Here is a 25,073-nt window from a genome sequence, read left to right as displayed (position 1 = left end):
CTTCATTTCAGGCAGCTCCCTTCTATTATATCAAATCTCCTGCTGCGTAATAGCCCATGCTCCAAATTATATCCGTAGGCCCCAATCACCAATCTCTAAAATTCCCAAATCATTCCAAACTCTCCTTAAGGTGCATAGTCATCCTACCGCAAAGGCCATATGCAACTCCGCCACTCTCCCACTTTGGCAGAACTCACCCCTTTAATCTACTACTCGACCTTTGCTTCTTATACCTGGACTTCTAGATGTTTTAACCACTGCCTGACACTCCCCACATGTCCTTCATCATCCGTTGCTACTCAGCTATTACCTCAAATAAATTCCACCTACGTAGCGCTTGAACCCACCAACCGCTACTAACTTTAAATCTCCCCGAGGTCATCTTTCTTGGGCCATCAACACTAGATATACCGATTCAATCCTGAACCATCGCACATTGTGATCTCTGACAGTTGCCTCTCCATTATTATTTCACAATATCCTGCCCCAAAGGCGAATTGAAGAAAACCATAACACCGGCAAACTCAACATATTCAATCGAGGACGACGATACCACGTCACAGATGAAAATTCCACCACGCTCGAAAATACCAAGTCTCGTTACTCCATCAAACCAAAGTTGAATATTTATAGCCCGATTGCCTCTCTTCCAACGGGAAATAAAATTCTGAATCTCTGAATCTTGCATTGAGTAAACATCCTTCCAAGTCAGTCACTACTTCAACGCATAGACAAACACTCTACCATTACACCAATATTGTGTGATAACAACGCACGAATCATCATAACAATTGATGCCAAATCTCAAAACCTTAGGTAATATTGAAACTGAGCTGAAATGACAGAACGACCTTCCGCAAGGCGACGACAATAGCTCGATCAAATACGCAGGGGGGAACATCCCGCACCACATCTGTAGTACTATTACATTTTCCCAATTCTCGATTTATAATAAGCGCTTCACGTTGCATAAGATTTAGTAGGAAAGAAACAAGCCATAAGCCTTAAGAAATCTAATCGCACGATGGGGAATCAAGTAGGGAGGTGCTCCTAACAGTCGTGTAGCCTCTCGAAGATAAGTACAGACATCTCTGTACCGATCCATGAGACTCTACTAGACTTGCTCATGACTCATGAGACCTAAGGAAACCTAGTGCTCTGATACCATGTTGTCATGACCCAAATTTTACTAAGGGGCATGATGGCGCCGGACATCGCTGTCAGGCAAGCCAACCAAAATACTTAATTAAATTCTTATTTAAATAATTTTGAAAACTATGATTTTTCCTACAATTTTACCAGTAAAAGATAATCGTTTCAAATCAAATATGAATGTTAAGAAGTTAATATAAGATATGCCATAATCATCCCAGAATCCGGTGTCACAAGTGCATGAGAATTTATTAGAGAACGCAATAAAATATAGTAACTTTCCGGAATACAAGTGGACATAAATGAAAAATACAGTAACATACTCTGAAGAGGACTCCGCTGGCTTCGGATCGTCTCGATAAATGCAACTCACCTACATCTCCGTATCAACCATGTCATTATGCCACTAAGCCACTAGCCACACTTGAACCTGTGCAACAAAAATGCACAGCAAGTGTAGTATGAGTACGAAAACAATGTGTACCCAATGAGTATCCCGTCTAATATCGAAGAAGTAGAGACGAGAGGTCGACTTCGACACTTACTAATGGTCCAATGATAATATAGAAAAAGTATGAGGAATTCATGGATTTCATAAAGCAAAATTTAACTCATAAAGCCAGAAAGCAGGTAAACAACTTCTCAAATAATAAAGGATTTCCAAAAGTTTACTTTTCATTATCTTTATCAATTTATCTCTGGCCATGAAGGAGCAATTATCAACATTTAAAATTCTCAAGCAAGCAATACAAGCATGCACATATCATGTCGAGGTCATACGGCCCGATCCAACAATATTTAAATTGTGCACTGCCAGAGGGTCGAATGACGCGAACCATAGATGCATCTATTTAATCTACTGAGGCGTTTGGCCCGTTCCGAAATTAAACGCTAAACGCATATAGACAGTCAATCAAGAAGTCAACAGAGAACAATTATCCAAAGAAAAGCCAATTCTCTTTTAACAATTTTATAAAATAAAGTTTAATCCTTTTTGAAATTCATTTACCAATTCGATAGGATTTAAGCAATTCAACTGCCAACAAGATTATAGATATTCCAAGTATAGCATGCTTTTAGGTCCTAGACTACCCGGACTTACACATAATAGTAGTTACACACGGACTCTCGTCACCTCGTGCATACGTAGCTCCCACAAATAGGAGCACATAACCAATTATATCACATATGGGGACAATTCCCTCTTACAAAATTAGAAAGGAGATTCACCTCGCTCTGAAGATCCATAACCGGCATTCCACGCTCTTCCGAAGACTCGAATCGATGCACAATACTCCAAAACTAGCCAATAATTATGCAAATCCATTAATATATGTTCAATTACTCATTACAATCCAATTTATAACAATTCCTAACCTCGATCGAAAAGTTGACAAAATTGCTCTCTAACCCACGTGCCCGGATTCTGAAATTTTTCGAAGATAAAGTTTACCCATGAACTCACGAACTCAAATATATGATTTTCTCATTATTTCATACCCAAAATCATGGTCAAAATCCAAGAATACGAATTTTCTAGGTTTTCGTCAAACCTCCAAATTTCTACCAATTTACATGCAAATATTCATACATAATCAATGTATTTAACTCAAGATAGGTGGGGTTAACTTACCTTGCCGTTGATGATGAAAACCCCCACTTGAAGCTCCCCAGAATTGGCTCCAATGGAAGAAATGGGGTTGAAATGAACCCAACCACCGATTTAAAGGAACTCATTGCCTCCAGCATTTCCCCACCTGCAGTCACTTGATCGCTTTTGCGGTTCCGCAGGTTCGACCCAATACCCGCTTCTGCGGTTTCTCACCTGGCTGCCCTTTCCACTTCTGCGCTTCAACCACCGCAGGTACGGTCCCGCTTCTGCAGCTACATGACCGCATCTGCGGTCTCTTCACTTCTGGTCCAGAACTGCATCTGCGTCCCTCCTAGCCGCTTCTGCAGCTCCGCACCTACGGCCAAACCTTGCAGGTGTGGTTACACCGGATACTAGCTACTGAAGCCCTTTTTTAAACTCCAAATTTGATCTATTAACCATCCAGAATCCAGCCGAGGCCCTAGGGACCCCGTCCAATCATACCAACCAGTCCCAAAGCACATTACGAACTTACTCGAGGCCTCAAATCATATCAAAGTTTAATGAACTTTAGAGTTTCAAACTTCTACATTCGATGACGAAACCTATCAAATCACGTTCGATTGACCTCAAATTTGGCACACAAGTCATATTTGACATTACGGACCTACTCCAACTTCCGGAATTGGATTTTGACCCCGATATCAAAAAGTCCACTTCCGGTCAAACTTCTCAAAAACCTTCAAATTTCTATCTTTAGCCAAATGACTCCAAAATGACCTACAGACCTCCGAATTCACTTCTGATCGCCCTCCCAATACCAAAATCACCATACGGATCTATTCCCAGACTAAAAATCTCAAATGGACATTGATAACCCTGAAATGCACTTCAATCCAAACTTATGAGATTCTTCCAAAAATGCTAACTTCCAGAATAGGCACTGAAACGTTCCCGGGTCTTCCAAAACCCAGTCCGGACATACGTCCAAGTCTGAAATCATTCTACGAACCTTTTAGAACCTTCGAATCCCGATTTTGAGGTCGTTTACTCAAAAAATCCAACCTTAGTCAATTTTTTCAACTTAAAGATTCCGAAATGAGAATTCTCTTTCCAAATCAACTCTGAACTTCCCATAATTCAATTCCGACCATGCGCACAAGTCATAATACCTGAAGTGAAGCTACTCATGGTCTCAAACTGCTGAACGGCGTGCTATAGCTCAAAATGATCGGTCGGGTCATTACACTACATATCCCACCTCAAAATACGAGAATCAGGTAAACGTAGTCCGGAAAGATTTGATACGGGCGAGAATTAAACAAATCAACTAATTTAGAGAAAATATATTTTTTGTCTTTTGTTTTGAAAAGTGATGAAACATGTAAAATCTTTTTGGATTTTCTTTATCCTCTTTTTTTATTTTATTTTTTTTAGAAAATGATAGGAAAGAGCAAAATCTTTTTGGATTTTTTTTGTCTTTTTCTTGGAAAAAAAGTGAAAGAAAAATATAAATGGGCCCTACTTGCTTCATTTTTATACTTCACCCTCCTTTCTTTCTTATTTACCCTCAACCCTCATTGGTCCGCCAAATGACCCCTTTTACCCTTGAAGACTACAACATGTAGCACATACGATGCATCATGATGGTCTTTTATTTTTGGGTACACTTGTCCTAGACGGACCTAACCTTATGTTGAGGCCCCAAGGTGAAATAAACATGATGCAAACAAGCGATCCTACTAGGGATCCGACATAAGGCTATGTTATTCTAGGTTTAAATCCTGGGTGTATTGTTCTAGACCTGGCTTACCCGAGTGGACAACTCGAGCCGGGGGGAGGGCTACGTACCGGGAACCAAAAGGCCATCCGGCTTTGTAACTTGTCCGAACCTCATTTTAAATTAGGGTATGACACTAACAGAAAAGAAGTCACGCCAGCATGCACTTTCCAGCAGATTAGAATATAAGGGTTTTCGTAGCAGTTTATATATAGTACAAATAATATCAAAGCGGTAAAAGGCAACATTTAGCACATTAGGCCCAAGCATGTAATAAAAATTAGCTAATAAATAAAATCCAAATATAACAATTATTCTAACCTCGAATTCTTGAATCCTGAACCAGAGATTCTGGGTTCTCATCCCCAGCAGTCTCGCCAGAGTTGTCACACCTCCTTTTTCTACCCGGAAAGGGTATATAAGGGAGTTTTTCCAATTAAAGTGACAATAACCGAATCAGGATTATTTATATTCAAATTCAGAGTCTCCACTTGGGATAATTTATGGTGTCCCAAGTCACCGGTTTAGAATCCCGAATCTAGGAAAGTTTGACTATGTTTTACAGTCCGCGAAACACAGAAATCCGGGTAAGGAATTCTGTTAACCCGAGAGAAGGTGTTAGGCATTTCCGGGTTCCATGATTTTAGCACGGTCGCTCAACTATTATTATTGGCCTAATTATTTGATTAATTACATTTTTTATACCTATTGTGCATTTTTAGCTTTTGACTGTTTTTAATTATTTATGAAATTATTCTGGAACAAGTTACGATTGTCGTACACTTGTTAGTTTGGTACATATTGCGAATCGTGTCACGGGAACCGTACCCACGATTTACAACATGTTTAAATTATTAATATTATTAGTTGTTGTGGCCGAGCCACATAAATATACCCCCGGATTTGAAAATTATGTATCACAACTACATCACGGGAATCATACCCGTAGTCACGATGATTTAATTACACGCCTAAACCAAACTATGATATTCATAAACTATTTAGTAGTTATTTCCTTAATTGCATGACAAAGCTAAAGATAAATGTGTGGTGTGCTAATTATCAGCTTTGGGTCTGCAGATCGACCTTGTTAGGCCCAATTTTCTTCAAACCACATTTAACATCATCATGACCCATTTCATCATTAAAAGTGCAATAACAGTGCTAACCTTTAAACAATATTCTCAAATAATATGTTTCACCTATATAAAACCTTGAATTTAGTTCATCAATACAAGTAAATTACACAACAAAATTAAATACAGAAATGATAAAAGAAAGGAAAAAATACCAAAAAGCAGTAACATTGAAGAAGTTTTTAGAGGTAACCATTGAAGCAATTGAACTAGCAGCAAAGAAGCACTGAGTCGTCCTCAAAAATAGCTCAGTCAAAGTACCAGGTGTACCAGCAAAATCCCTAATTTCTATATATCCTCAAACTTAAAAATAAACTTTTACCCTTCTTGATGGGTAGAAAGAAAACAACCCAACTAAGAAAAACATTATCTTAAGAACCTTTCTTTAACCATTTCTGAAGCAAACACAAGTAAAAATTTGTATTCTTGATTTAACCAACAGCCAAAACTATGACTTTTCACCAAAAATCTGATGAATCAAGAAACTTCAGCTAATTTGCTACAACCCTTAAAAAATTACCAAAATAAGATGCCCCTTTGAGCAGTCAGTGGTTGTGCCAACAGCTCCCAGAACTTCAATCCCCAAATAAGCCAGCACTACATGATTCTATTGAAAGTTCGGGATTTATAATTCACCAAAAAAATGAGGTGGAGAACATTGTGAGTTGTTATGCAGACACGGCATAAACTCTTGTTTATAAGCTTAACCCAAAAAAAAGCTAAAATTTCATCTCGACTTTACATTTCCTCTTAATTGCTCACAAATGATCAAAGATTATTTAGAAAGTAACTACAGATCTATGAGGTTCAAACTTTTCTTTCAAAAACAAGGATAGGAAGAAACCTTTAACTAGTAATAGCACTTCTTTTAACAAAGCACTATTAGCAAACTGGTAAAATATTAACGCAATTTTAAAACCTCAATTAAATAATATTTTTGGATATGCCAGATCCAAAAAGGTTGATATAACAGCATAGAGTACAACAAAATAAATCTGACATATGCTTACCGGAACAAATTGATTGTGAACCATGGGTTTCAAAGGAGACTTCTCTATTTTGTGTTGTCCGTGTGTTAGCTGTTATATCTCTCCTTTTAGGATTTAGGAAATTGGAGATTGAATGATTTTTGTTCCATCCTTTCCTTTCAAGAAAATGGTTGTCGTGTTTTTGTTGTCTAGGTCTAGGAATTGGAATCTTAGGGTAGAGTTTCTATAATTGGGTATTTTATATGGAGGTGGGAAGGGATGATGGCCATTGGATTAGAAGGAAATAAATGGCTAGGATTAAATCTTGCACTTAAGTGGGCTAATGAGTTGGGAAGAATGGGCTAAGGGTAATTGAGTTGGACCATGTCTTTTGGGTTTGAACTTAGGCTAAGAAGACCAAATAATACAATGTATCTATAAAGTGTAAAATCACTCTTAATTAAAATAAACTAATATAAAACTAAATACTAAAAGTGAAACTATTTTTTGTATTTTCAAATGTTATAATAAAGTAAAAAGTAGGAAGAAGAAGCTAAAGCCATAGTGAAATTAAAATACTATAAATATAAATATACTAATTATCTTTAAACTAAAGATGAAATATATTTTTTTTGTATTTTTTTTGTGATAGAATAAAGTAAAAGAGTCAAAACTATTTAAAATAACAATATTAAACCTAAACTAAATATATTACGCTAAAAAGTATGAAATTTCGATGAGGGTCAAAAATGACATGTCTACACCAGCCGCCAAAGTTCACGATCAGGTCCCAGTTGCGAACGCTCCAGCAGGACCAGCTCAGGCACCGGCTATGCCGATTGTTATTCCAGACCTTCAAGAGGTCCTAGCCTAGATTCTATTAGTGTGCACAGGCCTAGCTCAGGCGGTCTCAGTTACTACGGCTACAACTACTTCTCAGGCTGCGGGAGGCACCCAGACTCCCACCGCTTGCACACCTGAGTAGGTTGTGTAGGGACTTCAAACACCGAGGGTACCTCTAGCCCAGCCGATTGCGCCTGCTCAGGATTATGTAGTACCAGTTATGCGTGATGACGAGCAGCGTCGATTAGAGTGGTTTGGTAGACTTAAGGCTCCGACTTTCAGTGGTGCAGAGGGCGAGGATGCCCAGGGAAAGGATGCTTCGGAACGCAAGTATTTTGGAGACCAGCGGGGTCTCTTTCACTACATTCCAGTTTTCAGGAGTTGTTTTTACATGGTGGGAGGCTTATGAGAGGCGTAGGCTTGTGGATGCAGCGTCCCTTACCTGGCAGCAGTTCTCTGCTCTCTTTTCTGAGAAGTATGTGCTACAGTCTCGCAGAGAGGAGCTGCACAGGCAGTTCGAGCAGTTGCATCAGGATGATATGATTGTGATACAATATGAGATGAGATTTTCAGAGCTAGCTCATCATGCTATTTGGTTGGTTCCCATGGATAGAGAGAGGATCAGGAGGTTCTTGGATGGCCTCACATATCAACTTCGGATCCTCATGACCAGAGAGAGGGTGTCAGGTGCTAATTTTGAGCAGGTTGTTGATATTGCTCGAGAGATTGAGTCAGTTCATCGCCAAGAGTGAGATGAGAGGGATGCCAAGAGGTCTCGGGGATCCGTTAGCTTTGGTAGTGCTCCTTCGAGAGGCTAGTTTCAGCACAATAGAGGCCATCAATTCATACATGCTCAGTCAGCTCGCCCAGTTCATCGTGGGGCATCATCGGGCCATGGTTCTCACAGTTCTCATCAGGGCCATTCATTACTTCATGCCCTTCCAGCCTAGAGTTCGAACCGTGCTCCATCAGTTCAGGGCTCTTCCGTACCAGATTCTTCTGCTAGGCATCCCGGTGCTAGGGGTTCCCTTCAATCCTCGTCCCCCGCACCAGGAAGTTATTATGAGTATGCAGAGTTTGGGCATATGAGGAGACAGTGTCTTCATCTTCTTGGGGGTCCATCTTAGCAGAGGAGTCAGCCCTCGACTTCAGCTCCAATTACGTCACCACCTTCCAAGTCAGCTAGGGGTAGGGGTCAGTCAGCTAGGGGTAGGGGTCAGTCAGCTAGGGTTCTCCCCAGAGGGGAAGGCGATCCGGTGGTGGTCAGGCCCATTTCTATGCACTCCCAACTAGACCAGATGCTATTGCTTAAGATGTCGTGATTACCGGTATTGTCTCAGTTTGCCATAGAGATGCATCTGTGTTATTTGATCATGGTTCCACTTTTTCCTATGTGTCATCATATTTTGCTCGTTATTTAGATACGCCCTGTGAGTCTCTTATTTCATATGTTCATGTATCTACTCCAGTGGGTGATACTATTGTTGTGGATCGCGTATATTGGTCGTGTGTGGTGAGTATTGGGGGTCTGGAGACCCGAGTGGACCTTTTGTTACATTGTATGGTGGATTTTGATGTGATATTAGGCATGTATTGGCTATCTCCATGTCGTGCTATTTTGGACTGTCATGCTAAGACAGTAATGTTGGCTATGCCTGGTGTGCCACAGATTGAGTGGCGAGGTTTGACTGATTTTATTCCTAGTAGGGCGATTTCATTTCTGAAGGCCGAGCGGATGGTTGGGAAAGGTTTTCTTTCATACTTAGCTTTTGCGAGGAACGTCATTGTAGAGACTCCTAGTATCGATTTTGTTCAAGTAGTGAGGGATTTTCCCGATGTGTTTCCTGCAGACCTGTCGGGCATGCCATCGGACAGGGATATTGACTTTGGTATTGATTTGGTGCCGGGCGCTCAGCCCATTTCTATTCCACCATATCGTATGGCACTAGCGAAGTTGAAGGAGTTGAAGGAGCAATTTCAGGAACTCCTAGATAAGGGGTTTATTCGGCCTAGTATGTCGCCTTGGGTGCGCCTGTTCTATTTGTGAAAAATAAGGATGGCATGATGAGGATGTGCATTGATTATAGGCAGTTGAACAAAGTCACAATCTAGAATAAGTATCCTTTGCCTCAAATTGATGATTTATTTGACCAGCTTCAGGGAGCGAGAGTGTTCTCCAAGATTGATCTTCGGTCAAGGTATCACCAGCTTAAGATCAGGGACTTAGATATTCTTAAGACGACTTTTAGGACACGATATGATAATTATGAGTTCCTTGTGACGTCTTTTGGGATGATCAATGTCCCAGAAGCGTTCATGCATTTGATGAACAACGTGTTTCAGCCTTATCTCGACTCATTTGTGATTGTTTTCATTGATGATATTCTAGTGTACTCGTGTAGTCATGAGGAGCACTCTGAGCATTTAAGAGTTGTGTTGCAGCGGTTGAGGGAGGAGAAGCTTTATGTAAAGTTCTCCAAGTATGAGTTCTGGCTCAGTTTAGTGGCTTTCTTGCGGCATGTGGTGTCCACTGAGGGTATTCAGGTTGATCCAAAGACGATAGAGGAAGTTCAAAGTTGGCCCAGACCGTCCTCAGCCATAGAGATTAGCAGCTTTCTTGGTTTGGCGGGTTATTACTGTCGGTTTGTTCAGGGATTTTCATCTATTGCATCACCCCTAACCAAATTGACTCAGAAGGGTGCTCTATTTAGGTGGTCGGATGAGTGTGAGTCGAGCTTTCAGAAGCTCAAGACTGCCTTGAACACAGCTCCAGTGTTAGTTTTACCATCAGCTTCAGGTTCATATATAGTATATTGTGATACATTTAGAGTTGGTATTGGGTGTGTGTTGATGCAAGAGGGTAGAGTGATTGTTTTTTGCTTCTCGTCAGTTGAATCCCCATGAGAAGAACTACCATGTTCATGATTTGGAGTTGGCTGCCATAGTTCACGCATTGAATATTTGGAGGCATTATCTCTATGGTATGTCTTGTGATGTGTTTACTGATCATCGTAACCTCCACCACTAGTTCAAGCAGAAGGATATCAATTTGAGGCAGCGGAGATGGTTGGAGCTGCTAAAGTATTATGATATCACTATCTTGTACCATCCGAGAAAGACCAATGTAGTGGGCGATGCCTTCAGTAGGAAGGCGATGAGTATGGGCAGTTTTGTTTATATTCCTGTTAGGGAGAGACCTCTTGCAGTTGATGTTCAGGCATTGGCCAATCGGTTCGTGAGGTTGGATATTTCAGAGCCCAGTCGGGCCTTAGCTTGTGTGGTTTCTCGGTCTTTCTTGTATGATCGCATTAGAGAGCGCCAGTATGATGATCCTCATTTGCTTGTCCTCAAGGACAAAGTTAAGCACGACGATGCCAGAGATGTGACTATTGGTGATGACTTAGTATTGAGGATGCAGGGCCAGGTATGTATGCCTAATGTGGATGGGCTTCGGGAGTTGATTCTAGAGGAGGCCCATAGCTCGCAGTATTTTATCCATCTGGGTGCCGCGAAGATGTATCAGGATTTGAGATGGCACTACTGGTGGAGAAGAATGAAGAAAGCTATAGTGATATTTTTAGCTCGGTGTCTTAATTGTCAACAGGTGAAAAATGAGCATTAGAAACCGGGTGGCTTGCTTCAGCGGTTAGATATTCCAGAGTGGAAGTGGGAGCGGATACCCTTGGATTTTGTAGTTGGGCTCCCACGGACTTTGAGGAAGTTCGATGCTATTTGGGTGACTGTGGATCGGCTAACAAGTCCACACACTTCATTCCTATGTGTACTACCTATTCTTCGGAGCGGTTAGCTGAGATTTATATTCGAGAGATTATTCTCCTGCATGGGGTTCCAGTTTCCATCATTTCACACAGAGGTACCCAGTTCACTTTGTAGTTTTAGAGGGTCGTGCAGAGAGAGTTGGGTACTCAGGTTGAGTTGAGCACAACCTTTCACCCAAAGACGGACGGGCAGTTCGAGCGCACTATTCAGATATTGGAGGACATGTTGCGCGCTTGTGTCATTGATTGTGGATGGTCATGGGATCAGCTTCTACCTCTTGTGGAGTTTTCATATAACAACAGTTATCAGTCGAGTATTCGGATGGCTCCATATGAGGCTTTATATGGGAGACGATGTAGATCTTCAATAGGATGGTTTGAGCCGGGCGAGGCTAGGCTTTTGGGGATAGACTTGGTACAGGATGCTTTGCAAAAGGTGAGAGTGATTCATGATCGGCTTCGTACAGTGCAGTCAAGACAAAATAGTTATGCTGATAGGAAGGTTCGTGATGTGTCTTACATGGTTGGGGAGAAGGTTCTACTGAAGGTTTCACCCATGAAGGGTGTCATGAGATTCGGGAAGAAGGGTAAATTGAGTTCTCGGTTCATTGGGCCTTTTGAGGTGCTTCGGAGGATTGGGGAGGTGGCTTATGAGCTAGATTTGCCACCTAGCCTATCGAGTGTGCATCCGGTATTTCATGTTTCTATGCTCCGGAAGTATATTAGCAATCCATCTCATGTTTTGGATTTCAGCACGGTTCAGTTAGATGGTGATTTGACTTATGATGTGGAGCCAGTGGCTATTGTGGAGCGTCAGGTTCGAAAGCTGAGATTAAAGGATATAGCTTCAGTGAAATTGTGGCGCAGAGGTCTGCTCGTAGAGGAGGCTACCTGGGAGACCGAGTGGGAGATGCAGAACAGATATCCTCACCTATTTGAGGCTTCAATTATGTTTCTTGACTCGTTAGAGGATTTACATTTGTTTTAAGAGGGGGAGGATGTAACGACCCGGCCGATCGTTTCATAAGTTACAGTTCCTTTCTCCCCATTTATACTTCTTTATGTGTTGTTCAGCTGTATTCCGTCATATCGTGTTGGTTGTTCTGTGTTCGGAATGGTCATGGAGTGAAATGAGACACTTAGTCTCTTATTTGGAAGCTTAAGTTGGAAAAGTCAATTGGATGTTGACTTATGTGTAGAAATTATCAGATGTGAATTTTGATGGTTCAGATAGCTTCGTTAGGTGATTTTGGATTTAGGAGAGTGTTCGGAATGTAATTTGGAGGTCCGTGGTAGATTTAGGCTTGAATTAGCGAAATTGAAAATTTGGCATTTTTCGGTCGACAATGGAAATCTTGATATCATGGTCGGAATGGAATTCTGAAAATTGGAGTAGGTCTGTTGTGTCATTTGTGACGTGTGTGCAAAATGTTAGGTCATTTGGATGAGGTTTGATAGGTTTTTTGGATCGGTTGCGGAATTCGGAAGTTTTGAAATCCATAAGCTTGAATCCGAGGGTGATTTGGTGTTTTGATGTTGTTTTGTATTTTCTGAAGGTTGGAATAAGTTTGAATAGTGGTATATGACTGGTTCATATTTTTGGTTGAGGTCCCGGGGGACTCGGGATGAATTTGGACGGTTGTTGGAAAGATTGGACTTGAAATTGAGCAGCTTTAGCTGTTGCTTTTGTCATTTCCGCACCTGCGGATTGGGAACCGCAGGTGCGAGGTCGCAAGTGCATGGAGGAGACCGCAGATGCGGAGGTTTCCATCAAAAGAAGAACCGCAGGTGCGGTATATTGAGCGCATCTGTGGGACTACAGGTGCGGTGCCCGGGGCGCAGATGCGAACCTGGGGCCTTTAAGTGCACACTGCAGGTGCGGTTGGTTTGACCACATAAGCGGTCCGCAGAAGTGAGAAAAGGAGCCGCAGATGCGGAATACCTGGGCAAAAACTATATAAGCATCACTTCCCGAATTTTAGTCATTCTTCCACCATTTTTGGCCGATATTGGAGCTCCAAGATGTCATTTCAAGAGCGAATCAAGTGTATTCAGAGAGGTAAGCTAATTGGGTTTGTATCTTGTGTTTATGGTTATTATTTCATTGTTTAATCATGCAATTTATGGGAAAATTAGAGAAGAAATTGGGAGATTAGGGCTTGAAATTGGAGAGTTAAAATTAGGGATTTGAGGGGCCATTTGAGGTCCGATTTTGGTGATCTTGGTATTTATAGACTCGTGGGAGGATGAGGATCCTAATGATGTAATTTTTATTGAATTTTGAGAGGTGGGCCTGGGGGTCGGGTTTGACCAATTTCGGGATTTTTGAGTTAATTTGGTAATTTTTGCATGGGCTTTGTTCCTTTAGCGTGTACTAATGATAATATACTGATTGTGGTCAGATTCGGAGCATTTGGAGGCTGGATCGAGAGGTAAGGACATCACAAAGTAGATTTTTTCTCGGTTTGAGGTAAGTAACGATTGTAAATCTAGACCTGAGGGTATGAAACTCTGGACTTTCGTACTGTTTTAATAATTGAGGTAACGCACATGCTAGATGACGGTGTGTGGGCGTGCACCCGTAGGGATTGTGACTTGGTCCGTCCCGTGGCAATCGTAGAGTTGCATATTTTAATAAACTCTATATGATATCTATGTGTTTTAGAAATGAATCTGTTAACTTGGGTTGAATGCCATGTTTGGGGCCTTGTACCGAACTGTTTGGATCCTCAGGGGTATTTTACTACTATCCTCACACTGTTTTGATCCAAAAGCATATCCTCAGTCATGATTTTTACCTGTTTATTATTTGATTTAGTTTCATTACTCTACTTTCAAATATATGAAAACTGTTTGGCTGAGTTCCCTGATTTTTTAACTGAAATGCCCGAGTGGCTGTGAGGTTGATGACTAAGAGAGGTCGAGGACCTGATGGTGAGGATTATATATATATTTATGGATCGGGCTGCACGCCACAACGATATTTTTATGTATATGGATCGGTTTGCATGCTGCAGCGATATATATTGGATCGGTCTGCACGCTGCAACGATATAGTGCTTGGGCTGTAGGAGCCCCTCCAGAGTATGCACACCCCCAGTGAGCGCAGTCGGCTATATATATTTACAGATCGGGTTGTACGCCCAGCGGTTATCATTATGAGATATCTATTGAGAGGGAGTGCTGAGTGTGAGTGATGATTGATGAGACTTGAGTCACGAGTGACTGAGAGGCTTTCCCGAGAGGCTATATATATGAGGGATACTTTGCCCGAGGGGCTTATTTATGAAATTACTATTTTTACTCTTTTTTAATACTGAGCCTCTATTGAAAAATATTGAACAAATGTGTTAAATAATTTTTATTGAAACTGGAGTTTTACAAGATGTTCGGAAATTGAACTACGGATTTGACTTTGTTATTTGTATTAAGATTCCATGTTAGACTATGTATAAATTTAAATGCTCGTCACTACACTCAGCCTTTATTTACTTTGGTTACTTACTGAGTTGGCGTACTCACGTTACTCCCTGCACCTTGTGTGCAAATCCAGGTGCCAGAGCATCCGAGAGAGAGTATCCAGCAACTTCTAAATATTTTTCCGGAAATAGCAAGGTAGCTACATGGCGTCCGCATCCCTGCCTTCCTCCTTCTTATCCTTAGTATTATATATTTCAATCTTATCTTGTATTAAGTAGACAGTAGTGGACTGTATCTTAGTGGATCATGACTAGTGACACCAGGATCGGGCGGTGTTGTTGTATTTGCGTATTTGTTTTCCGCTTATTTGAGATATTAAAAATGAAAGATTTGTGATCATATTTGATTAGAAAAATAAATAAATTTACAAAAGAAATTTATGTTATTAGTGTTGAATCGGTTGGCATATTACTTTGATAGGCGCCATTATGACCGGGATGGTTTGGAGTCGTGACAAAAGAATTTAAGGAAGAGATTGTCTAGAAATCAAGGAGATTTATATCTCAAAAAAGTACCATATGGAGCAACGTAAGATATTCAAGAATACTATGAAAGGAGCTTTTTGAAAATGAAGAATGTACCATCTACGCAGACAACTTTCCTATTCTTTCTACACCTCAGTCAAGCACTGTATTCTTAAGTTTACAAGTGTCATAAAAGATAGATAGAAAGGAAAAAATACTAAGAGGTTGTGTCATTGTTCGTTTCTTTGGTGAGCGAGTGAAAACCAAAGTGTCATTGGTGAGAGAATGAAAACCAACCCTTTATCGTTTGTTGGTGAGCAAGTGAAAACCAACCCTTGTAAATGTTGGTGGTGAATGCTATAAACCATAAACGATGTACTCAACCTAAATTACAAAGATCTCAAAGAGATAACATCATTGCAGCCCAAGCACTACAAGAAATTGGATTTTTAGCGGCAACATATAGCGGCGACCCTATATATTACTACAACAGTTATACTTTTAGCAGCGACTTTAATAGGTCGCCACTAAAAATGATTATTTAACAGCGACTTTTCTAAGGTCACCTCTAATGTGGCTGAAATTTTCTGTCCCGCTCAAACTAAAATTTTGGCTCCATATTATTTGTGGCGACTTTTAAGTTTTCGTCGCTAAAGTACTATTGGAGCGACTGGGTCGCTACTAGACCCCTTATATTTTAATTAAAAATAACAAAATAAAATAAATAAAAGTCTTCCTAATTAAAGGACACAAAACAGAGACGCTCAAACATCTCTCTCTCTCTCTCTCTCTCTCTCTAAAATCTCTCCTCCCTCTCTCTAAAATCCTTCTCTGCTTAAATTTTACCTAGCTCTAAATCTCTCAAATCAAGATGTGAATCTCATTTATCAGGTTTGTGGTCAAATCCCTAATTTTTCCCCTTTTTCTTTTAGGAAAAAAAACTGAAGTGCATAATCGAGTTTTGTGGAGGAAGCTTCATAAACAAAATCAAGTTTTGTGGAGGAAGAATCGCACATCCAATTTCTCTTCCTAATCTCATATAGCTGCTGGTGACCTAATGTTTTTTCTAATCTCGGGTACTTTTCTGAGTTTTGTACATATGTTTAACTGAAAACTCATATTAATTTATATATAAATTTATGTTTGGGGCTTTTTAATAAGGATTCTGTATTCTGTAAGGTAAAATTTTCAACATGCAGTTAGGATTATTATTATTTCAGTGATTTTACATTTGTATTCTTAGATTTCATCTTGAATTTCTCTGAACCATTTGATAATCTACTGGAATACAAAAAAACATGCAAAAAGACTCATTTGAAGCCTATTTGGTGTTGTTATTGTTGATTTTCCGTCTTGACAGGACACTCACCTATCTCTTTTTGGGTAAGTTAAAAGATTCTTCTTGAGAGACCTATTGCAAGTTGGTATTCCATGCTTATTTTTTTCTTTTATGACTATGTGCCTAAATCAGTGCATACATACTTTTAAAATTAATAAGGAACATATATGTTACTGTAAGGTTATAAGAAAACATAATACTTCTTTGGTAAATGCATGTATTTGGCTACTTAAATAATAATTTGAATGTAATATGCTTTCTTGTCATCTATAAAAGGAGTTTAGATGGACTACCAACTCCTAACCACACTCTAAAAGCTAAATGCCTTATGTTTTTATTTAGCTGGGCAAATATTTCCCCTATAGAAACTCCCGGAAACTTTTTAAACTCTGTTAGTTCTTTGTATCTAAGATAGCATATATGTAGTAAGCTAACAAGTGATCTTTTTTGCTTTTTGAAGCTTCTATGCTTTTGCTGCTTCTTGTAATGTTTGCATCTTCTTGATGAAATCAATGAAGCCAATTATTTTACAAAAAAAAGGAGTTTAGAGTAGGAAAAATAGGAGATGACTTGGTAGAATTTTTTGGACAAGGATCCTATTTATCTATTATTTCAGTTTTTTAGTTTTTTTCTTAGATAAACATTTATGCCATTAGTATTGTTGCAACTTTTCAGTTAACTATCATATAGAAGATTCAGCGTCAAATGATAATTGCTAATTGTAGAGCGCTTTCTTAATGTTATATAAAGAGGCTTACCCTGTGTTCCATTGGCATTATGTGAAGCTTTGAGGAGAATGGAACTTTGGCAAGAGACTCTTATGTTAGATTATAGATTTGGGTTTTCTTAACAATTAAAGTAACAACCGGAAGTGTCTTTCTCTTATTGTTTATGCTAAGAATAAGAGGCTTACCATGTGTCTTTCCCTTATTGTGTTCAAACAAGAGCATTTTATATTTGCATATTATTTGTCAAACCAGTTAAGTATCTTTTCTTATTATTTCTGCTACATTGTTTCTGCTTTAGGTATGTGAAAATGACTTGTTGTTGATAGTGTACTAATTTGTGTTCGCGTCGTAAAAATAAGTTTTTGGTATGTATGTTAAATTCATTTTCCAAGTTTTTTGCTGCTTTTATTACTCTAATTTATGTTTTACTTCAGACTTTTTTCTTAGTGACTCTCTAAACTGTGTTCTTGCTTTTAATTTAACAATAACTATCGATGTAGTGCAAGAACAGGATTACCATAATCTTTGTTGATATAACAAATTAGGACTAGGAAGGAATGACCCATTTTTTCCTATCATAACACACTTTATAGTTTAATGTGGTTAATCTATATGATTAGGTTGTTGTAATTCTTCCTCGAATTACTTTTTTCAAAATAATATACACAATAAGGAAGATGATTTCATTAACGGCAATTATATAAATATATCCGAGAGTGAAGATAGCAAAGAATAGTTATTTGATGATGATGATGATGATGGGGAGGATACAGATACATCCTCTTGAAGACTATGAAGAAAAAGACTGATTATATAGATGTCCACATTATGTTTTGAAAATTTTCTATATTTTGTCCTTATTAAACTAACAATGAATTAGTTCTTGATGCTTGAAATTTTATGTCTATATCTTATTTTTAAAAGTTCTCTATATGTTTGTAATTATTAGACTTACAATGATATTAGTTTGTGATGCTTGTAGCTTTATATTTGCATCTTATTTTAGAAAGTTCCATGTATTTGTATCCTTATTAGACTAAATGTAATTTGTTCATGATGTTTAAAACCGTAATTTCATAATTGAATCAACAGTGAAGTAAAATCAGTTTTTATTTTAACATTTTTATCAACTAACTAATTTTAATGCTCTGATATATGAATTAATAATATTTTCTCTATTTTAATCAGTCCTTTCCTTTTTATGTGATGTTTTAGGAAATGAAAGGAATTGGAAAGCTCGACTTAGCATTCACTATTCTAAATACAGTACTAATAAAGAAAGATTATCTCATCGACCTGAAGATGTTGAACTTGAGGACTGGAAATACCTAATACAATATTTTGGAAGTCCGAATTTTAAGGTAACTTAATACCTGAAGATTCTGCCAACCGAATGGCTCCACACCCATCTTGCAATGGTTGTTTATTAATCTATTGACTTACTGCAGGTTGTAAGTGAAAGGAACAAAAAAATGGGAAAAGCAAATAACTAAGCATGCTTGTGGTACAAGGTCTTTTGCAGAAGTAGAGAAATCTACGGTGAAAATATATTATTCCCCTATTATCACATATGCATATTTGTTATTTTTATATTTGCTTATATATGTTTTCTCTGGAACTATCTTGTAGAGAAATCCTATTTCGTGGAAAAGGGTATGGAAAGAAGCCTCCCAAAAAAGAGTCACACACATCAGGCAAACATAGAGTCCAGTATATCTTCTGCTATGAAAATTGTGTGTCAAGAGATGCAAGCCGGCATGGATCGGAAGTTGCAAAAAGATGTGACGACCCGACCAGTCGTCTCATGAGTTACTGCTCTGTTTCCCCCATTTCTGCTTCTTTATGCTTCGTTATCGGTGTTTTATGTGATCGAGTTGATTGGCTTGCGTTTGGTGTGGTTTTGGTAAGAAATGAGACACTCAGTCTCTTTCAAGAAGGTTTAAGTTGGAAAAGTCAACTAGATGTTGATTTTTGTGTTAGAGGGCACGGATGTGAGTTCTAATGGTTCAGTTAGCATCAAGCGGTGATTTATGACTTAGGAGTGTGATCGGAATTGATTTTGAAAGTCCAGTGTAGAATTAGGCTTGAATTGGAGAAGTTAGTATTTTGGCGATTTCTGGTTGGTAGGTGAGATTTTGATCCGTGGGTCGGAATGGAACTTTGAGAGTTGCAGTAGCTTCGTTATGTCATTTGGGATGTGTGTGCAAAATTTCAGGTCATTCGGACGTGTTTTGGTTAGGTTTTTTATCAAAATCGTATTTCGGAAGATTTTAGAAACTTAGGCTTGAATCCGATGTGATTTGGTAGATTTGATGTTGTTTGAGGTGTTTTGACGATTGGAGCAAGTTTGAATAAGGTATTTGGTTATGTTTGTGCTTTTGGTTGAGGTCCCGGGGGCCTCGTGATGATTTCGGGTGGTTAACGGAGAAGTTTGATGTTGATTGCAATTTCAGATTTTGCTGGTTCTGGTGTTTTCGCACCTGCAGTTTGGGGACTACAGGTGCGGTGTCGCACGTACAGAAGAAAAGTCGTAGATGCGAGAGTGGACGGGGTGAGCAGTTTCTGCAGAAGCGGTCAAGGTGGCCGCATCTGCGAAGCCGCAGATGCGGAATTTGCCATCGCAAATGCGGTTATGGCTAGTAAGTGAGTGACTACAGAAGCGGTTGTTTGGGCCGCATATGCGGTACCGCAGAAGTGGGCTTTTGCCCCCAGATGCAAAAAACCCATAGGCAGAAAGTTTATTAAACATTTCATCTGCGATTTTGAGCCATTTTCCACCATAGCTGAGTATTTTGATAGATTTTTGAAGGTGATTAAAGAGGGATTCAAGGAGGATTGATTGGAGGTAAGATTTTTGAACCTCAAACTCGAATCTATTGTGAAATTAACCTAGAAATTCTTGGAACTTAAGCTAACAATGGAAGACCTAGGGCTTGGGATTTTGAACTTTTGAATTGTGATTTGAAAGACCATTTGAGGTTGGAATTGAGAACTTTTGGTATGTATGAACTCGTGATATGATAAGGAATCTAATGATGTGAAAATTTCTGAGTTTCGAGTAGTGGGCCTGAGGCTCGGGTTTTGCTAATTTCGAGATTTTTGATATTTTTCGATTGTTTTCGCTTGGGCTTTGCTCCCTCAGCATATTGTGATGTATTCTTCTGATTTTGGATAGATTCGACGCGCGTGGAGGCCGATTTCGAGGGGCAAAGGCGTCGCGAGCTAGAGTTGTAGCCGGTTCGAGGTGAATAATGATTGTAAATGATATCCTGAGGGTTTAAAACCCCGGATTGCACATCGTAGTGTTGTATTGAGGTGAGACACGCACCGGGTGATGAGCGTGGGGTCTTTTACTATTAGAGATTGTGACTTGGTCCGTCTCGATTGATGATTTTACCGCGTATTTGACTGAAATTTATTTGTTATCATCATGATTTGGGCTGATTGCCATATTTGGGCTTTGTGCCAACTATTTGAACCCTTCTGAGATTTTTATCACTAATTCCTCACTGTTTGACTTATTACTTGAACTCAGTCCTGTTGATATTTATTGTTTTACAAACGCAACCACTTTTATCCTTATTTGAACTTAAATGATATTTCTAAGTGATGTTTTCGGCTAAGGACTACTGTTTTACTAATACCCGAGGGGCTTGTGATGGTTTTCGGACTGAGTTAGGCCGAGGACCATATGTGAGGATATGTTGAGTGATGCAAGGCCGAGTGCTGAGAGATGATGCCACGAGGGCTTGATATAGCGCTTGGGCCGTAAGGGGCCCCTCCAGAGTCTGCACACTCACAGTTAGCGCGGGTACCCATAATGATCTGAGAGTGAGCCCGAGGGGCTGATACTGATCTGAGAGTGAGCCCGAGGGGCTGATACTGTACTGAGAGTGAGCCCGAGGGGTTGATATTGTACCGAGAGTGAGCCCGAGGGGCTGATACTGTTCTGAGTGATTGTTACTGTGCCCGAGGGGCGGATTTCTACTTGTTATTTACCTACTAAATTAACTGTTTTACTTGGTTTAAAGGAATTTCATTTGACTTCTTCATGGATTTACTGCTTTAAGTTATTTTACTGCTTGATATAGAATTGCTTTGTGCCTTTACGTGTTTTCTTGCTTTCAGCCATTATTTATGATTATTACTCACTGAGTCGGAGTACTCACATTACTCCCTGCACTGTCTGTGCAGATTCAGGCGTCGCATAGTCCGCTCCTGAGTGTTGATCCTCCTAGTCCAGGCAGTGTTTTCGGAGACTACGAGGTAGCTATTGGCGTCCGCAGCCCCCGTGCCTCCCTTATCTTACTATTTTCATGTTCTTGAACTTCTGTAATTGATTTCGTATCTAGTAGACTAGTATCCGGAACTATTAGTTGCTCATGATTTGTGACACCCCGGTTTGGGCTGTGTCGAGATGGTTTCTACTATTGTTATCGTTATTTTTGCAAATTATGATTATTATATCATGTTCTAGAACTATTTATGGTATTTAACTATTTAAATGGGTATTGGATTGTGTTGGTTTGAGGCTGGCCTAGTTCCATGTTAGGTGCCATCACGATGGGTTGAGTTTGGGGTCGTGACAAGTTGGTATCAAAGCCTAGGTTACTTAGGTCTCACGAGTCATGAGCAGGTTTAGTAGAGTCTCGCGGATCGGTACGGAGACATCTGTATTTATCCTCTAGAGGCTGCAAAACCTTTTTAGGAAAAAAAAACTTCATATTCTCGAAATTTTTGTCGTGCGGCTTTGTTGATCCGAGAACTAAACTTCTGTTATTCTATCTAGGGCTGTGCACGGATCGGATTGGATAGGATTTAGCCTATTTCGGATTCGGATTTTGGATTTCGGATTCTGAAAAGGGCAATCCGAATCCGATCCGAATTAACATTGGATTGGATCGGATTTTAAACTTTGGATCGGATAATTTTTCGGATTGTCGGATCGGATTGTCACAAAATTTTTCAACAATTTAAAGTTCATTCGGTGTCTCTATCTCATCTTCCATCTACCAAAACAAACAAAAAAATCAAAATAAAATCAAAAGTTGAAGAATAGAACATGAAATAGACATAAAAGACAGAAGAGAAGAGAAGAGAGGCGGAAGAAAGAGACATAAAATCAAAGTAAAATCGGAAGTTTGAGTCATTGAGACTCTTTTAGTCTTCACTGAAGAGAAGAGAGGTGCAAGAGAGGCAGAAAAATCTAAGTGAGTGATGGGGTGTGTGAAAAATGAATAAGCATAACCCTAAAATTTTAGTGTGTATTTATATAGGTACATATAATTTCGGATATCGGATCGGATCGGATTAAAATCATACCAATCAGAATCCAATCCAAAAATCCGAAATTTCATAAAACACAATCTGTATCCAATCCGAAAATCCAAAATTTGAAATCCGAAAATCCGAAATAGAGTGGATCGGATCGGATTTCGGATATCTGATCCAAATGCACAGCCCTAATTATATCCTCTCACAGATGGTGAGGACGCGAGCTACCAAACGAGGTGGACGACCACGAGTGCCACCTACTGAGGCCACCAGAGACCGTGGATACGGTCGTGGTTGTGGCAGAGGTAGAGCAGCGAGGACAGTAGCTGTTGATCCACCAACTGCCCCAGCTCTGGATCAGGCTCCAGCAGCACCAGTTCAGGCACCAGCTGTGCCCATTGTGATTCTGGGTCTTCAGGAGGCCTTGGCACATATCTTATCAGTTTACACTGGCCTGGCTTAGGCGTTTTCAGACACTACAGCCGCAACTACTTCACAGGCCAGGGGAGGCACCCAAACTCCAGCTGCTCGCACACCTGAGCTGGTAGTGCAGGAACTTCAGACGCTAGGGGAACCTCCAGCCCAGCCGGTTGCACTAGCTTAGGAGTTTGTTGTGCCAGTTATGCCAGATGATGAGCAGCGTCGTCTTGAGAGGTTTGGTAGACTCCAGCCTCCATCATTCAGTGGTGCTGAGGGAGAGGATGCCCAGGGTTTTCTAGATACGTGTCAGCAGATGCTCCATACAACAGGGATTCTCGAGTCTAGTGGTGTGGCATTTACCACCTTTCAGTTTATTGGGGCTGCCTTCACTTGGTGGGAGGCTTATGAGAGGCGTAGGCCGGTTGGTGTAGCGCCCCTTACTTGGCAGGAGTTCTCCACACTCTTCTTAGAGAAATATGTATCGCAGTCCCGCAAAGAGGAGTTGCGTAGGCAGTTTGAGTGGCTGAAGTAGGGGGATATGGCTGTGTCACAGTATGAGGCGAGATATTCTGAGTTGGCTCGTCATGCCGTTTGGATGGATCCGACAGATTGTGAGAGGATCAGGAGATTTGTTGATGGCCTTAACTATCATCTACATATTCTTATTACCAGAGAGAGTGTGTTGGGTGCTACGTTCGAGGAGGTGGTTGATATCGCCCACGATATTGAGATGGTTTGCCGTTAGGATTGAGAGGAGAGGGAGACCAAGAGTCCTCGAGAATCGGGCAGTTATAGTGGTGCTCCTTTGAGGGGCCAGTTCTAGCATGGTAGAGGTCGTTCTTTCAGGCCTGCTCAGTCGGCCCGTCCAGAATATCGCGGGGCTTCTTCAGGTCGTGGTTATCATGGGTCTCAGCAGGTCCAGCCTTCATTCGGCGCCATTCTAGCCCAGAGTTCATCTCGTGCCCCGTCAGCTCAAGGTTCTTTTATGCCGAGTGCACCAGCTAGTCACTCCGGTGCAAGGGGCTCCCTTCAGTCCCCTTCTCCAGCACCTAGGATTTGTTTTGAGTGTGGAGAGTTTGGGCATGGGTGGAGGCAGTGTCCTCGTTTGGTTGCTAATTCGTCCCATTAGAGGGGTCAGCCCTTGGCTGCTGCTCCAGTTACTTCACCACCCACCCACCCAGCTAGGGGTGGAGGTTAGGTAGTTAGGGGTCGCCCCAGAGTGGGAGGTCGATCAGGGGGAGGCCAGGCCCGTTTCTATGCACTTCCAGGCAGGCCAGATGTCATTGCTACAGATGTTGTCATTACAGGTATTGTTTCAGTCTACCACAGAGATGCCTCTGTATTATTTGATCCCGGTTCCACCTTTTCTTATGTGTCATCATACTTTTCTCATTATTTGGGTACGCCCCGTGAGTTTCTTGCTTTACCTGTTCATGTATCTACCCCGGTGGGTAATACTATTGTTGTAGACCGTGTATACCGGTCATGTGTGGTGACTATTGGGGGTCTAGAGACCCGAGTGGATCTATTGATATTGAGCATGGTGGATTTTGATATCATTTTGGGCATGGATTGGTTATCTCCGTGTCGTGCTATTCTGGACTGTCATACTAAGACAGTCACTTTGGCTATGGCGGGTGTACCACGGATCGATTGGCGTGGCATGACTGATTATGTTCCTAGTAGAGTGATCTCTTTCTTGAAGGCCCAACGTATGGTTGGGAAGGGTTGCCTTTCATATCTAGCGTTTGTGAGGAATGTTGGAGCTGAGACTCCCAGTATGGATTCTGTCCCAGTTGTGAGGGATTTTTCCGATGTGTTTCCTGCAGACCTGCCGGGCATACCACCGGACAGGGATATTGATTTTGGTATTGACCTGGTGCCGGGCACTCAGCCCATTTCTATTCTGTCATATCGTATGGCACCAGCGGAGTTGAAGGAATTAAAGAAGCAGCTTTAGGAACTCCTTGATAAAGGGTCCATTCAGCCTAGTGTGTCACCTTGGGGTGTACCCATTCTGTTTGTAAAGAAGAAGGATGACACAATAAGAATGAGCATCGATTATAGGCAATTGAACAGGGTAACAATTAAGAATAAGTATCATCTGCCTTGCATTGAT

General features: G+C 40.5%; 1 protein-coding gene and 1 long non-coding RNA gene across 4 annotated transcripts in view; both read right to left on the bottom strand.

Annotated features, from left to right (window-relative positions):
- LOC107798616 (protein DETOXIFICATION 31) overlaps window positions 1-25,073 on the bottom strand; it is a 43,080-nt gene that overhangs the window by 5,575 nt on the left and 12,432 nt on the right. For all 3 annotated transcript variants that reach the window (XR_012703645.1, XR_012703644.1, XR_012703643.1), the window contains exon 5: window positions 1,476-1,582. The gene's annotated coding sequence lies outside the window, so the exon portion shown is untranslated. The remainder of the gene's footprint in view (window positions 1-1,475; window positions 1,583-25,073) is intronic.
- LOC142174669 (uncharacterized) lies at window positions 5,692-8,411 on the bottom strand. The gene is made up of 2 exons (XR_012703646.1): window positions 6,670-8,411; window positions 5,692-6,266 (listed from the first exon to the last, which is right to left on the bottom strand). It is a non-coding gene; the product is annotated as an uncharacterized LOC142174669 (long non-coding RNA).

This window comes from Nicotiana tabacum, chromosome 20 (assembly GCF_000715075.1).
Source record: "Nicotiana tabacum cultivar K326 chromosome 20, ASM71507v2, whole genome shotgun sequence".
In the NCBI taxonomy this organism is placed as follows: domain Eukaryota; kingdom Viridiplantae; phylum Streptophyta; class Magnoliopsida; order Solanales; family Solanaceae; genus Nicotiana; species Nicotiana tabacum.
Note: the sequence above shows the minus strand (reverse complement) of the source record. Positions and strands in the feature narration are given on the sequence as shown.